This window comes from Vicugna pacos, chromosome 22, assembly GCF_048564905.1.
Source record: "Vicugna pacos chromosome 22, VicPac4, whole genome shotgun sequence".
NCBI classification, from domain to species: domain Eukaryota; kingdom Metazoa; phylum Chordata; class Mammalia; order Artiodactyla; family Camelidae; genus Vicugna; species Vicugna pacos.
This window is the reverse complement of record NC_133008.1, coordinates 20,001,037-20,015,251: the sequence shown is the minus strand read 5'-3', so window position 1 is coordinate 20,015,251 and position 14,215 is coordinate 20,001,037. Positions and strand designations below refer to the sequence as shown.

Sequence of the window (14,215 nt, the reverse complement as noted above, 5' to 3'; positions counted from 1 at the left end):
TAAAATTCTATTGGTTCCCTGAGTTCACTTCTGATTGGTTAGTTCCTTCACTCCTGATTGGTTATTACTCTCATTTCTGATTGGTCCATTTCCCTAACTTCTGATTGGTCCATTTGTAGTACTTCATTTGCATGGAGCTCACTCCTGATTGGTTATTCCTCTCCCTTCTGATTGGTCTATTTCTACAAAGCTTGTTCCTAGTTGGTCAACTTTTGTTATACTTTATTTGCATATGATGTTACAAAGTGTAAACTGGCAGGCTATAAAGGCCTGTGTAAACCTACAGACAGGGTCCAGAGCTTGGAGTGTCAACTCTTCTGGGCCTGCTGGCATAATAAACCTGAGTTATCCAACTCTGAGTGCTGCTTGGTCTCTCACATGGTTCCAGGTTGCTGTCACAACTGAGCTGTAACACATTTTTCCACAACAATTTCAACAGTTGAGATTATCCCTATCTACAAAATGAAGTGTCTAAATAAAAATACCTTTAAAAGCATGTATTTGTATATGGATATAGAGATATAAACAGTGTCATAGTTTTTAATCAAATGATCAAGTTTATAGGATCAACAATAAGTTGCCCTGTCCTCGTCCTTCCCTCTCCCATGACTCTGGAATGTAGCTCTCCTGCTCATTCTCCAACAGTGATGGTACGTGATATAGATTTTCTGTATTACTCTCTAAGGTATGAGCAGAAAAAAAAGTACAAATTCCTAGCCTAGTGAATCAATATTATTTGAAGATGGCTTTCCCTTTTCAAAAATGTTAGTATATATTCTAAGGGGAAAACATTCATCCTGTCCTCCAAAGGCTACCACAATTTAGCAGACTGTCCTAAGACCATGATGAATCTAGCCCCTGGACACCCCAGGTAAGTCATTCAGCCATTTGGAGCTTCACTCTCCCCTTCTGTGTCATGATGGCTGAAACCAAATTCTGAAATGCCATCTAGTGCTGAAATGTTGAAGACTTAGGTTAAGCGAAATATGACCTAAAGGATTTATATTTAGTCTCCATTTGGACCAGTTTCTCTGCTATTACCAAATGATAACGTCTCATTGAAGATGCAGTGCTTGGTTACTAGAAACAGGTTGATTTCCATTTAATTCCATCCTTGTCAGAGGACATGCTTTGTACGATTTCAATTTTTAAAAATTTGTTGAGATTTGTTTTATGGTCCAGAATATGGTCTATGTGCACTTGAGAAGACTGTGTGTGAGTATTAGGCAGAGTGTTCTATAAATGTCAATTCAGTCAAATTGGTTGATGGTGTTGTTCAGGTCTCCCATCTTTTATTGATTTTTCTGTCCACTGATTCTATCAATTACTGAGAAAGGATCACTGAAGTCTCCAATTATAGTTGTGGTTTGTCTATTCCTCCTTTCAGTTTTATCAGTTTTTACTTCATTTGTTTTGAAGCTCTGTTGTCAGGCCTATAACATTTGGGATAGTTGTGAGTTCTTGATGGATTAACCTCTTTATGTAATTACATCTTTACGATGCCTTCTTTTTTCCTGGTAATGTTTTTTTTTTTTTTGTTCTGAAGTCTACTTTTTTGATATCAAACTAGTCATTTCAGATTTGTTTTGATTAGTGTTTTCACAGTATATTTTTCCCATCCTTTTATTTTTAATCAGAAGTCTTTACAATTAAATCATGTTTCTTGTAGACAGTATATAGTTGGGTCTTGCTTTTTTATCCAATTAACAATATCTATCTCTTAACTGCTGTTGGAATTCTAACTCATCACTGTGGCCCCCACAGTCCTTAGTGCAGGGCCTTGAAACTAGACAGGCTTTACACATGAGCTTGTCACTCAATCTCCTCTAATTTTCAGAAATTTTGAGTGAGGATACTCCACTTTTCGCTATTTGACTTATGAGAACAGAACAAGACATCTGAGAATGTCAGGCATAGCCTAGTCCTGCCTGGACACTTCAGTTGTTGCTATAAATGTGAGGGACCCATAGGGTACTCAAAGAGATAATCATCTCCCACTGCGTGACTCCCCAGTCTGTCCCACCACTGAAGTCTTCCTCCTTCAATATTTCCTCAAAGTAAAAGGCATCATCAACTACTCTGTTATCAAGACAGTAGCCCCCACATAATCTTTGCTTCCTACGTTCCTCTCCTCCACCCAACACATTCAATCTAGCACCAAGCCCTGTTGATTCTAGCTTCCAGGTAACTCTTGAATTTTTTCATCTCTCTTACTCTCACCTAAGTCCAGGCCACTGTGACATATTGTCTCAACATGTGCGATATCTTCCCAGCCAGTCTCCCTGCCTCCAGAGTTCACTCTCACTAATATTCCCCACATATCAGAGATAAAATGATCTTTCTAATATGCTAATCTGATCCTGTTACTTAGCTGCTTAAAACTTTTCAGTGCCTCCCCAGTGATTCTGAAAAAAGGGGGAAACTCCTTAAGAAGTGTTCTAGTTGATACTGCTGCATAACAAACCATTCAAGGCTAGAATTTCAGATAGAGTGTGGTGGGGATAGCTTGTCTCTGCTCCATAGCATCTGGGATCTCATTTGTGAATACTTGCAGATGGGGACTAACCTGACAGCTAAGGGCTGGTATCACCTAGAAGAGAATGCACTTACATGTCTGGTGGCTAATGTTAGCTGCTGGAGGGACACAGCCAACTGTTATTGCAGATCCTCATATGTGGCCCCTCTTGGTTATTTTTGTGTGGACTAGTTAGGACTGCCTCACTGCATGACAACTGAGTTCCAAAAGCAAATGTCCTCAGAGATTAAGACAGAAGTAATGACAGTATGTAAAATAGTCTCAGAAATCAAAATGTCCATGAAGATTCAAGGGGAGAGGCCAGAGACTCCACCATTTGATGGAAGAAATATGGGAAAGTCACATTTTAGAAGAGCATATGGGATGGGAGATGCTGTAATCATCTTTTGAGAATATAATCTGCCACAATTTACTGAAGGCTTTTTATGATTTAGTCCCTGCTTACATCTCAATGGCATTGCCCACATGTGTCTTGAACTCTGTTCTCTAGACATACCAACCTCTTTCCCCTAAATCTGCCACATTTACTTGCTTTTGATTCCGTTCACAAGGCTACCCCTTTCTCTGAAATACTTTCCTATCACACCCTCCCATCCTCCTCACCTTTCCTAGCTAACTCTCTCCTAGACATTTTTCCTTACTGCTGACCTCTCCTCCAAATCTGAGGGTGCTTCCCTTATCATCTCCAGATAACCAACCATGGTACCTGATAAATGATCAAAAAATATTTGTTGAATAAATGGATATATCTCCCAAATTAGGGACTTATTAACATCCATCTCACTAAGGTACCCCCTAAGATTAGTACAGTGCTGACTCTTAGTAGGTTTGCAAAAACATTTGTGGAAAGAATAACGTGGTGTGTTTTCTTGGTGATCTACAGAGAACTGTTTTTCTAAGCAAAGCTCTTTGAAGATGGGCTCATGCTGAGCCAGTGCTTTATCAACTACTGCTAACAGAACTCTGCAGAGCTAAGTCATGAGTCTATTACGTTAGCTCCCAAAGCCTCTTCCAAGTTAATTCTTTCCACTTCTCACTCAAATCAACATGGTCTACGTTCAAAGGAAAGAAGCTAAATTGTCACGGAAGAACTTATCAAGCAAAGAGCATCCTAAAATTGCTGCCAGAATCTCCAGTGGGGATTGAAAGGAAGAAAGTATGCAGATTTTCCTCTCTTAAGACGGGTAACAGGGCTACGTGAGCTTCTTCATCTGCCTCTAAACATCACTATGGTAACTGACAGGTAATTAGCTGTTTGTCCCACATACACACACGTGTGCCCACCCAGTTTCAAGCTGGAGTCCTTTTGTTGCAACAGCCCATAAGCATAAGGATAGGAAATCATTTTTCAGAATGTACTTAAAATTACATTTTTGGAAAACTGTCTCATTGTGAAGCTTCTGGGGAAACAAAATATGTATGTTACGGACAAGCATTACTAAGAATGATCCTCTTTTCATTGTCACCTTTCACACTCTTAAAAATAGAATTTGGGTTTAGACATCCACCTTAGATTTTGAGCTGAGAAATTGACATAAAAGATGGCAAACCAAAGAGATGAAGGTAATAATAGCAACACTAACAGTGAACTCACCTGTTAAATGCAAACAAACCACATTTCCTTCCAGCTAGAGGTCAAAACGACTAATTATCTTTCTATTCTCTAACATGCTCCATAGTGCTAATCGGAAAAAGGAACAGACAAGGTGGATACTAAAAGAGAGCAAATTGCTTATTTTGGTCCTAATCTGTGTCATTTGATGAGAAGACTGCTGAAGCCTATTGTGCATTTTATTCACATGATTTCTGAACATACTTGTATATAATAACCTTCCACCCATATGTAATTACATCCTATTTATGCATAATCAAAAGAGGCAGTTGGAAGAAAAACAAGTTCGTAATAAGATCTGCAATGGAGATTAAGAAGGGCCTAATTAATATTTTTAAGGAGGAATACACTCTTTCTCAATGCACACTTTGTAATTAAGTCATTTAAGTTTCTTGAATCACAACTTTAGTTTTAAGGGAAAAAAATTTGAAGCAATTATCAGAGCATCTATTTTGTCTTGCTTAAAGAAGCAAGGCAGCAGATGTGTCTAGCACACATAGACAGAGCCTCAGCTAGCCCAATATTTATTAAATGCTAACACATACCATAGATCAGATGAGTCGAAAGGGCAGATTTCAGACACTGTGCTAATGTGTTTCCCAGCAAGGGGCCTGTGCTCCTTGATCACGTCTCTCCAGGAAGTCAAGTCTGGTGTCACACATTAGCAAGGAGTGAGTGTGAAGAAGGCAAGCCAAGGAGACAGAGGCAGCAAAGCTACTTTGTAAAACTCTTGAAAAGAGTCATTGATTGGAAATGTCAATGTATAATGTGCCTCTTGATGAACTCCAGCATCCTGGGTTATGATAGTTTTTCAGAAGCATATTTAACAGGAAAGAAGCAGGAGGTATGACTTCCTCCTCCTCCTGAGTGTGGCACTTGAGAATTATCTTGGTGGTTATAATGAGAAACAAGGGCTATCACTTCCCTTTCCACCACTTGATTCCAGATTTCCCAGTCCCAGCCCTTGCCTCCAAGGAGATGAGACAGCTCATTTAGGCTTCCGAGACTCAAACATCAGTGGGGAGGGGAGATAATAGGCACCTGCTGCAGCTCTTGTGGCTTGGAGTTTGGTAGGAAGAGGATGGGGATGGACGGACAGATGGACAGAGAGACATACACACACACACACACACTCTATTAAACTGACCCTGACACAACTCTTATTAGGAAGAGCAGATACAACATGACTCAGCAGCATTTCCCTTTGGTCCCTGCTATGGACTGAACTGTGCCCCCACCAAATTCATATGTCAAAGCCCTAACCACACCATGTGACCCTGCTGTATTTGGAGACAGTGCCTATATGGAGGTATTCAAGGTTAAATGAAGTCACAGGGGTGGGTCCCCGATCTAACCGGATTAGTGTGCTTATAAGAAGAGACGTCAGAGAGCTTGCCCACACACCGATGAGAGGTCACGTGAGCACACAGGGAGCAGGTGGCCATCTACAGGACAGGAAGAGGGCTCTCATTAGAACTGAGTCAGCTGACACCTTAATCTTGGGCTAACCAGCTTCCAGAACTGTAAGAAATAAATTTCTGTTGTTTACGTCGCCCAGTCTGAGGTACTTTGTTATAGGAGCCAAGCAAACTAAGACAGCCCTGAAGACCTCTGCTGGAGCCACGCTGACAATGCCACCGTCCCTGCATATGGGGTCTTGCTGGATCCGAGAGCACCAGCCTTCCACATCACAGCCCTTCTATACTTAGGCTTCCAACAACAGCACTTCTGATTTAAGGATTTACACACATACCACCCTCCCTTTCTCGAGCATCAGTGCAATGCTCGACTGCAGTGGGTCTAGGCGGGAGGACAGCAGACAAACAGAGTCAACGCCCCAGATCCCTAAAGAACATCTCCACCCCCAGCTTTTCACCTCCAGGAAAACCCATTTCCTTGTACTGCTTTTACCTCAGGATAGTTCATCACTCTCCATCGACCATGATAGCTAAAACAAAGATTCTTTCTTATCTTTATTGTAATTCTCCCAACACAGTGTAGGCTTAGTAACCTCATTCTTCCAGATGAGGCATCTAAGAAGTACAGTCATTTGCTTAAGATCATGGGTCCAGATTTAGAATTTGAACCCACAGGTTTGGCTGACCTCAAAGCTCAAACCTGTGATTCTAATACAAAAAATTCATCCAACTGTCCTATGGAGTGGATGAAACTTTACATAATATCAGACTAACCTGATAAATCTAGGCTCAAAGATTAGCTACTGGCTTAGTAGAGTACTCCTCACTGGCAATATTCTTAAATCTTAACAAACACCATTTAGCTATAGAGAGCTTCTCAAATTGAGAAGTGAGTTTTTGGCCTTTATTAGTTAGATGTGTAAGAAAACTTTTCTGTAGGACAAATGTGTTAAAAGTTAATGGTCGTGTTTGTGGTTTCTCCAAACCACGGAAAAGGTCCAGAAGACAAAATTCAAAAGCTAATGCCTTATATGTCCAGAGGAAACTCTAATTCAAAAAGATGTATGATCCCAAATGTTCATAGCAGCACTGTTTATAACAGCTGAGACATGAAAGCAACCTAAATGTCCACTGACAGATGACTGGATAAAGAAGACATGTTATATAAATATACAATATATATATATACACACACATATATGTATATGTCTCTGTGTGTGTGTGTGTGTGTGTGTGTGTTTATAAAATGGAATACTACTCAGCCATAAAAAAGAATGAAGTAATGCCATTTGCAGCAATATTGGTGGATCTAGAGATTACCATACTAAGTGAAGTAAGTCAGACAGAGAAAGAAAAATACCATATGCAATATGATAGCACTCATATGTAGAATCTAAAAAAATGACACAAATGAACTTATTTACAAAACAGAAACAGACTCACAGACACACAAAACAAACTTATGGTTACCAAAGGGAAAAGGGAGGAATAAATTAGGAGTTTGGGATTAGCAGATACAAACTACTATATATAAAATAGACAACCAGTTTCTTCTGTAGAGCTCAGGGAACTATATTCAATAGCTGTAATAACTTGTAATGAAAAAGAATATATATATATATATATAACTGAATCACTGTGCTGTACACCAGGAACTAACACAACATTGTAAATCAACTATACGTCAATTAAAAACAAAAAGCTAGTGCATTACAATGAAAAATATGAGATGTGGGGAGGGATGTTAGGATTGTGAGTGTGTATGTTTTAAATTTTTCATAACTTCTGTAATGTTTCTGTAATTATCTTTGCAGTAGAAATTTTACAACAATGTTTGTTAACAACTTACTGTTAAGATCTAAATACTTAATGCATAGTGAGCTCAGATAATCCTTTTAACAGTCTAGTGAGTTCAATACTATTATTTTATATTGCTATTTTACAGATAAGGAAACTGAATCCCTGAGAGGTTACATACTGGTAAGTGGCAGAACCACATATAAAGACAGGCATTCTTTCTCCAGAGACCATGCCCTGAACTCCTACAACAAGCTGCCTTTTGAATGGTTGAATTTCGTGAAAGAGAGAGGTCCAGTGCATTAGAATTCGAAGGCTGAAGATAGGGGTGAGGGTGAAGGAGGTCGGACAGGGCAGCTAAGGAGCTGGGCAAAGACCCCTAGTTCATTAGAGGTGGCAGAAATAGCTGCTCTGTGACAGTCCTCTTTCTGGAGTTAACAGATCATGCTAAACTAATTCCCAGTTCTAAAATAAATGAGCGGCTTTATATCCTTATATCCTCAGCCATAATAATCATATTCCATGCTTTGTTTCACTCAGTCTCTCATCACAAAATTACAAGGTAAATGCCTTTAATGGGTATGCTTTAGCCTCATAATTAGCAGCCTTACAGAACAAGTTATTTTTTAGGTAATCCCATTCAGAAAGGGCAACAGCTATAGTATTATAGTGGTTTGTAAATAACAGAAACAAAATGCATTTTCTAGAAGCCAGGGCACTAAATACTCAGGTCAAGCAAAATAACTCCCTGATATTACCCCATTATCACCTCAGAAATAACCGCATAAGTAATATTAGGTCTACTGAACATGTGACAACAACAGTAACACAAATCAGTCTGGAAAAGCAAATATCCACATACTGCGTGATGGTTTCACACAGGCAATGGATTTCGTCTCATCTGAGGAGAGCTATTTTGGCAATGTTGGCAAGGTCAGCGTTTAGTTTGTCTACAAAGAAAAGGAAAGCAATTTCCTTCATATATGTATCCAAACACTTACCCACCGTTCCATTCTATCACCCATGCGCTCGCCTATCCATTCATTTATCCTTCCATTCACTCATCTATCCATCCATCCATCTTCCCAGTCACCTACTGATCTAATGCATATTTGCTGAGCACCTACGCTGAGTGTGTGTCATTCAAGAACTGCACATGTCCTGCTGTGGATCCTATTTGGGTAGTTTCTCTTCTTTTGTTCCCAGTTCATTATTTTTTTCTAAGTGTGCTCTGTGGACCACCATCCCTCCTAGGGATCTTATTAAAAACATATACTCCAGGTACCCTTCTACTTTACCTACTTTATTAGAGTTACTGGCAGGAATCTTTTTTTTTTAATCTAGAGATAAACTGAATCCATTATAGTTTAAGAAACACTAGCCTGGACTGATTCTGTTTCATAAGAATTCTTCTAAAAAGAGTTCAGAGAACAGAATCAACTATAGCCATTCATTCACAAGTATTTATTAGTCTCTAGATGCAAAAGAGCTGATTGATGATCTAGAGATAAAGCAGTGTGAATGGGATACTGAGGATCTGGAAAGGACCTTTGCAGGAGCTGACCTTCCTTAGTCTGACATCCATAGTTAAGAGTCTACACTGAGAGAGGGTAAAATCAGAAATCTCAGTTCTCAGCAATCACGACTGTCCACTGACTTACATTTGATGACCATTTCTGGCCATTCAACTTTCACTTCGGAAGCCTGCAGACCTCATCCCTAATTTCACTGAACACAATCATTTTACAGATGAAAACTCTAATAGGAATAGTGGTTGTCTTTCTTAAGCATCCTCCCCTTTGGTGAGTATCTCCTTCCCCATTTCAGTGGTCTTAGGGATGCCCATCATGGTGCTCTGAGCAGCTGCTCTGCTCAGCCATCCTGCCAACACACAAGGTCGAGCATGCTACCAGCCTGACGTCTCAGATGATCACGTTCCCCTGGTTCCTTGAGTTTCAATGCATGGACCAGGGAGAAATGGAGAGATCCTCCTTCCTTTTGGATAGTGAGTTAAGGCAAAAAGCTTGGGGCGACTGACGGTCATGTTTGTTGCTACGTGGGAAGAGTCAATACGAGAAAATGTCTAATTAAAAATTTAGACTTAGATTTTGGATTAGGCTGAAAGGAGGAGGGTTGAGAGATGGAGATACTGTTATAGACAAACACATGGATCCAGCAAAGCTTGAAGTCTTCACCTCCCCCGAACATCAATTACATAAGCCAATGACTTTCTTTCTTAAGCTAGTCTGATCTATGTTTCTGTAACTTGCAACCAGAGTAGTCCTGACTAAAACACCCACAGAACAGGAACCCGAACCAGAATCTTGGTCTTTTCTGATGTCGAGTCCATTGCTCTTTCTCCTAGACTATGATGTCCAGTGACATCTGGTGCTTGAGAAATCACCCAGAGAAGGCAGATCAGATCGGGTAACAAAGCTGAAAATACTGTTTCTAAAGGGAAGAGGAAAAGGAAGTGGGAGAATTATAACTTAAATGGGAAAGGGCAAAATGAAGAGAATTAGTTCTTCTTAGGAAGTGAGTACAATGAAGACAAGGCTATTTCTTTCCTAATTTTGCCAGTACTGCCCCTAAAAATTAAACTCAGCTGCCACCACTGCTGACTCCAAGCCAATGATCCTTGTCACAGAATTCACAGCTTCATTACCTAGGTATGGTAACTTAAAATAGCAGTGGTTTCACCTTTCTTTCCACCTCTACCACTGTTTTCTGCAACTGGGCCTTCCGACCTGCTTAGAATATGTTAATTTATAGAATGCAGTCATTTCCCTTATCAGCCCCTCCAGGCAGTTGGCAAGAAGTATTTTCAGCTACAGACCTTGCGATCAGCCACCCCGACCTGCTGGCTTCCTGTGCCCTGACAGATAGAGCTAATTAGCACTCAGCAGCTTTTATGCATTATCTCTAGCTCCAGAACATCCCCATAAATGAGGGGCAGGGCTGTCTCTGCCCCCAAGGGATGAGAAGAAAGTCTCAGATATTTGGAGGTTAAACAACTTTCTAAAAGTTCCTCCCTCTATCTGAATTCCACGTACCCTTTAATGGTTAGCTCATGTCCCATTGTTTCTGAGCAGTCTTCATCTTTTCTGATATTTTCTTTGTCATGAAGATTTGTATCTCATTTTCCTACCATGACATCACCATATACAGTACAGTAAAACTGGACATAATCCTTATCCATCCATCCATCCATCCATTCACCCAACCAACATTTGAGTGCCCACTATATGTCAAGCACAAGTAGGGATTCATAGAACCAAACAGAAGGAGAGCTTAGTTATATACTAGTTGGGAAAGAAAGGCAATAGATGAGGAAACAAATTAGTAACATAATTACTATCCTGATGAGAACTACTGAGTTCTTGTGGCCTGTAGAATGGAGGAGGAACTGAGTACTTAGAGAAGGCCTCTGAGGAGGCGACAGGCAAACTCAGATTAAGAGTCAGCCAAGTGGAGATGCAGGGATGGGCGTCTTCCAGGAAGAAGGAAGCAGGAAGGACAAAGGTCTTGGTGTGAAAATGAGGCCTGTGCATTTGAGGACGCTCAGTGAGGCTAGAGCACAAAGACTGAGGGAGGGGATGGCTTCCAAAGAGGTCCAGGATTCACTCCTTCTTTGAATTTTCTTCTGACTGCAGTGGAAGGTCATTGGAAGTAGAAGGTCCATGTAATGGGAAATGATTTCAGTTTTCAAAAGACCACTCCGGTTGCTAAATGGAGAGTGGACTGTGGGGCAGGAGACAAGCGAGGTAGCTGGGGAGAAGCATCACTGTCGTTCCAGGGCTTAGTGTGTGCCTGGCTCTCCTCTTAGGTGCCCAGTGCTCCACTTGCATTCCTCCCAGATCCCTTTAGAGCCCAAAGAGACACTGGCTATTTTTGTATTTTATAAAAGAAGGACAAGTAGGGAATTTCCCCAGTATCATAAATATTAAGCAGCTGAGCTGGGACTGAACATCCAAATCCATCCAAAGCCTTTGTTCTTAAACGCTTTATTTATTGCATCATGCTACGTCATAAACCCTGGACCTTGATAAACCTAATGATTGATGTTTTGATTAATTTTAAGAAGTCCCATATATAGTAACTTTAATTTTCTGGAAGCATTCACTCGCGAGCGCTCTTGGGGTGGTGTCGAGCAGGGAGGCACTTAATGGGTGAGTGGTTCTTCAGCCAGAAATATGCAGTAACTCTGGTGGAATGTCTCCCCAGAGGCTGAGCATAAAAAACACGATTCTCCGAGGAACTGTGAGTCAGGAGCAATTTTTTCTGATATACAGAAGTAAGAATGTGAAGAGAACTCTTACATTTTTCAAATATTACTGCTGTTTTGAGAGAATTTATATACTATGGAAATATTGGCAAATTGGGAATTTTTGAATATCTACAGATACACTCTTCTGAATGTCAAGGGTCTGCAGTGTATCTATAAATAAAACTTTGGGAAAACCCATTACCAGGCCCTTTCAGTCAGGCTGCCAGGCTTTGCTCCACGTAACTCACATCTTTACATGGTGTATATATATATATATTCCCCCTGTGTATGGTCCTCTTTTGTTGATTATTTAGTTATTTTCAATAATATAATAACACCTTTGGACTCACCACCCATTATGAACGCTATGAGGTGTTGACAATAGTCCTTATCTATTTATATGGCTTCCTCCGACCACCCCATTCCCTACCCGTATCCTTCCCAATTCAAGGTAACTCTTACCATAAATTCCAAGTTTACCCTCCTCTTTTTTTCTTTCTCTGTTTGAAGTTTCACAACCCAATTTTTTTCTTTTTTTAGTATTTTAAATTGTGGTTAAAAAAAATAAGATAAAATTTACCATCTTAACCATTGTTAAGTCTATGGTTCAGTAGTGTTAAGTATAGTCACACTGTTGTAAAAAGGTCTCCAGAATTATTTTGTCTTGCAAAACTGAAATTATACCCATCTGACATTAACATTCCATTTCCCCCCAACCCACCCAGTCAACCCCCATTCTACTTTCTGTTTCTAGGATTCTAACTGTTTAGATACTCATACAGGTGGAATCATACAGTGTTTTGTCTCTCGGTGACTAGTTGATTTCACTTAGCATAATGTTTTCAAGATTTATCCATGTTACAGCATGTGATAGAATTTTTTTCTTTTAAGACTGAATAATATTCTATTGAGATATATATATATATATATATCTCACATCACTTAAAGGTATACTTTATGTCGGCAAGAGCACTTTGACTGCTATTGGAGCTTGGAGGGAGATGAAACAGAACACAGGAGGCTATGATGCCCAACTGCACCAGTGGGATTGGTTCTTGCAGCCTAGGTGAGACAGGAGGTGGGGGGGGGCACAGCCATTCAAAGAACGACACAGCAATTAACACAAAAATGGTGGAAGATTCAGCTCCCAGTAGACCTTGAAGCCCAAGATGGTGGGAGATTTGACTTCCAGTAGACCTGGAGCTTCCTTATATGCTCGTTGTAATCTATTAATACAGGGAATGACACTCCCACAGGCGTCATGACAATTCCAAGGATAACCATAAAAGGTCAAAAAGTGGGAGGTGGCCCAATTCCTGAGAATCCCAGCTGCTTCCTCAAAAGTAGTTGGAATAATCCTCCACTTGTCAGCATATGAAACTACTGAACCCAGAAAAACTAGCAACACTGCACCTCGTGGTGGCCGCTTTCCCTTTGGAGTGAGACGGACCACACCCCGTCTATGGAATATGTATGTACTTTTACAGCACCAGCCCCCACACCTCACGGCCTTTCTCTTGCCTTCTGAAACAGCCTGCACTCTATGGACTATGTATCTCTCTAAATAAATCTACTTTTACTCAACTATGGCTTGATCTTGAATTCCTTCCTGCATGAAGCCAAGGACCCATACTTGGCAGGGCACGTCCCAGGGACTCAGCTGAGATCTGGGACATGATCATCCTCTCACCCCACACTCATTTTTTCTGTATCACAAGCATTCCCCCATGAAAAGCCAATGAACCAGAGTTCCCAAGCTAGTGTACATGCACATGCTTGGACATGAAGCTTGGTGCCTGGGAATTATTCTCTTTTTGGTGGATCTGCCATGATTCATGGAAATCTACTCATTTCTCACTGTGTGAGATTGGATCATCTACATTAGCTGAGATCACAGAGTTCTAAAGGCTGGCAGTGGGCAGGAAGACCCCCATACTTCCTCAAATGACGAAAGCATTTTCTCCCATTTTTTTTCCCAACAGAAAAAAAAAATCCTTAAATTGAATATGAAACACAGAAATGAGAATTTCTAATAGTGTCTTCCTTTCTTTCTCATTAATTCACGCATGACCTCTTTCTGGAACACTTGTGAATAAACAGAAATTTAATGGGGTCAGAAAGGATTAAGATGGAGCTGTTACAGACCAAAACACTGGGGGAAGGGAGGAGGGGAAAGGCAGGAGGGAGAGAGAATTATGTGAGGCCAGAAAAGGAGTCAGTCAATGAGATGCAGAAGGAAGTTTGCAGGGGGGAACATTTACTGGGGCACAGACATTACACAAGCTACCAAAACAAGTAGAAGCGGAGGTAGAAGAGGGGGAAGGAGGGCACAGAAAGGGGAGTGGCCAGAGGCGGGAGCTGGCCCAACGAAATGGCGCCAAGTCCCAGGGAGACTGCTGAGGGCTTCCAACCTGCAGATCCATCTGTCTCCTCGGATTCTAGGGCAAACCTCATTAGTGTGAGGAGCATCCCGTGGCTCCATCCCTACCCCTGGGACCTCGGATTCCCACCTGGCAAGCTAACGGAACAAGTCTGCCACGGTTTTGCATTCTCTCACACAACCTTTTTCTGATAAAAAAAATATG

The 14,215-nt window shown here is 40.8% G+C and overlaps 1 protein-coding gene across 13 annotated transcripts in view; it reads right to left on the bottom strand.

The window, feature by feature from the left end:
- ATP10B (ATPase phospholipid transporting 10B (putative)) overlaps positions 1–14,215 on the bottom strand; it is a 414,699-nt gene that overhangs the window by 363,371 nt on the left and 37,113 nt on the right. The gene's annotated exons all lie outside the window — the stretch shown is intronic.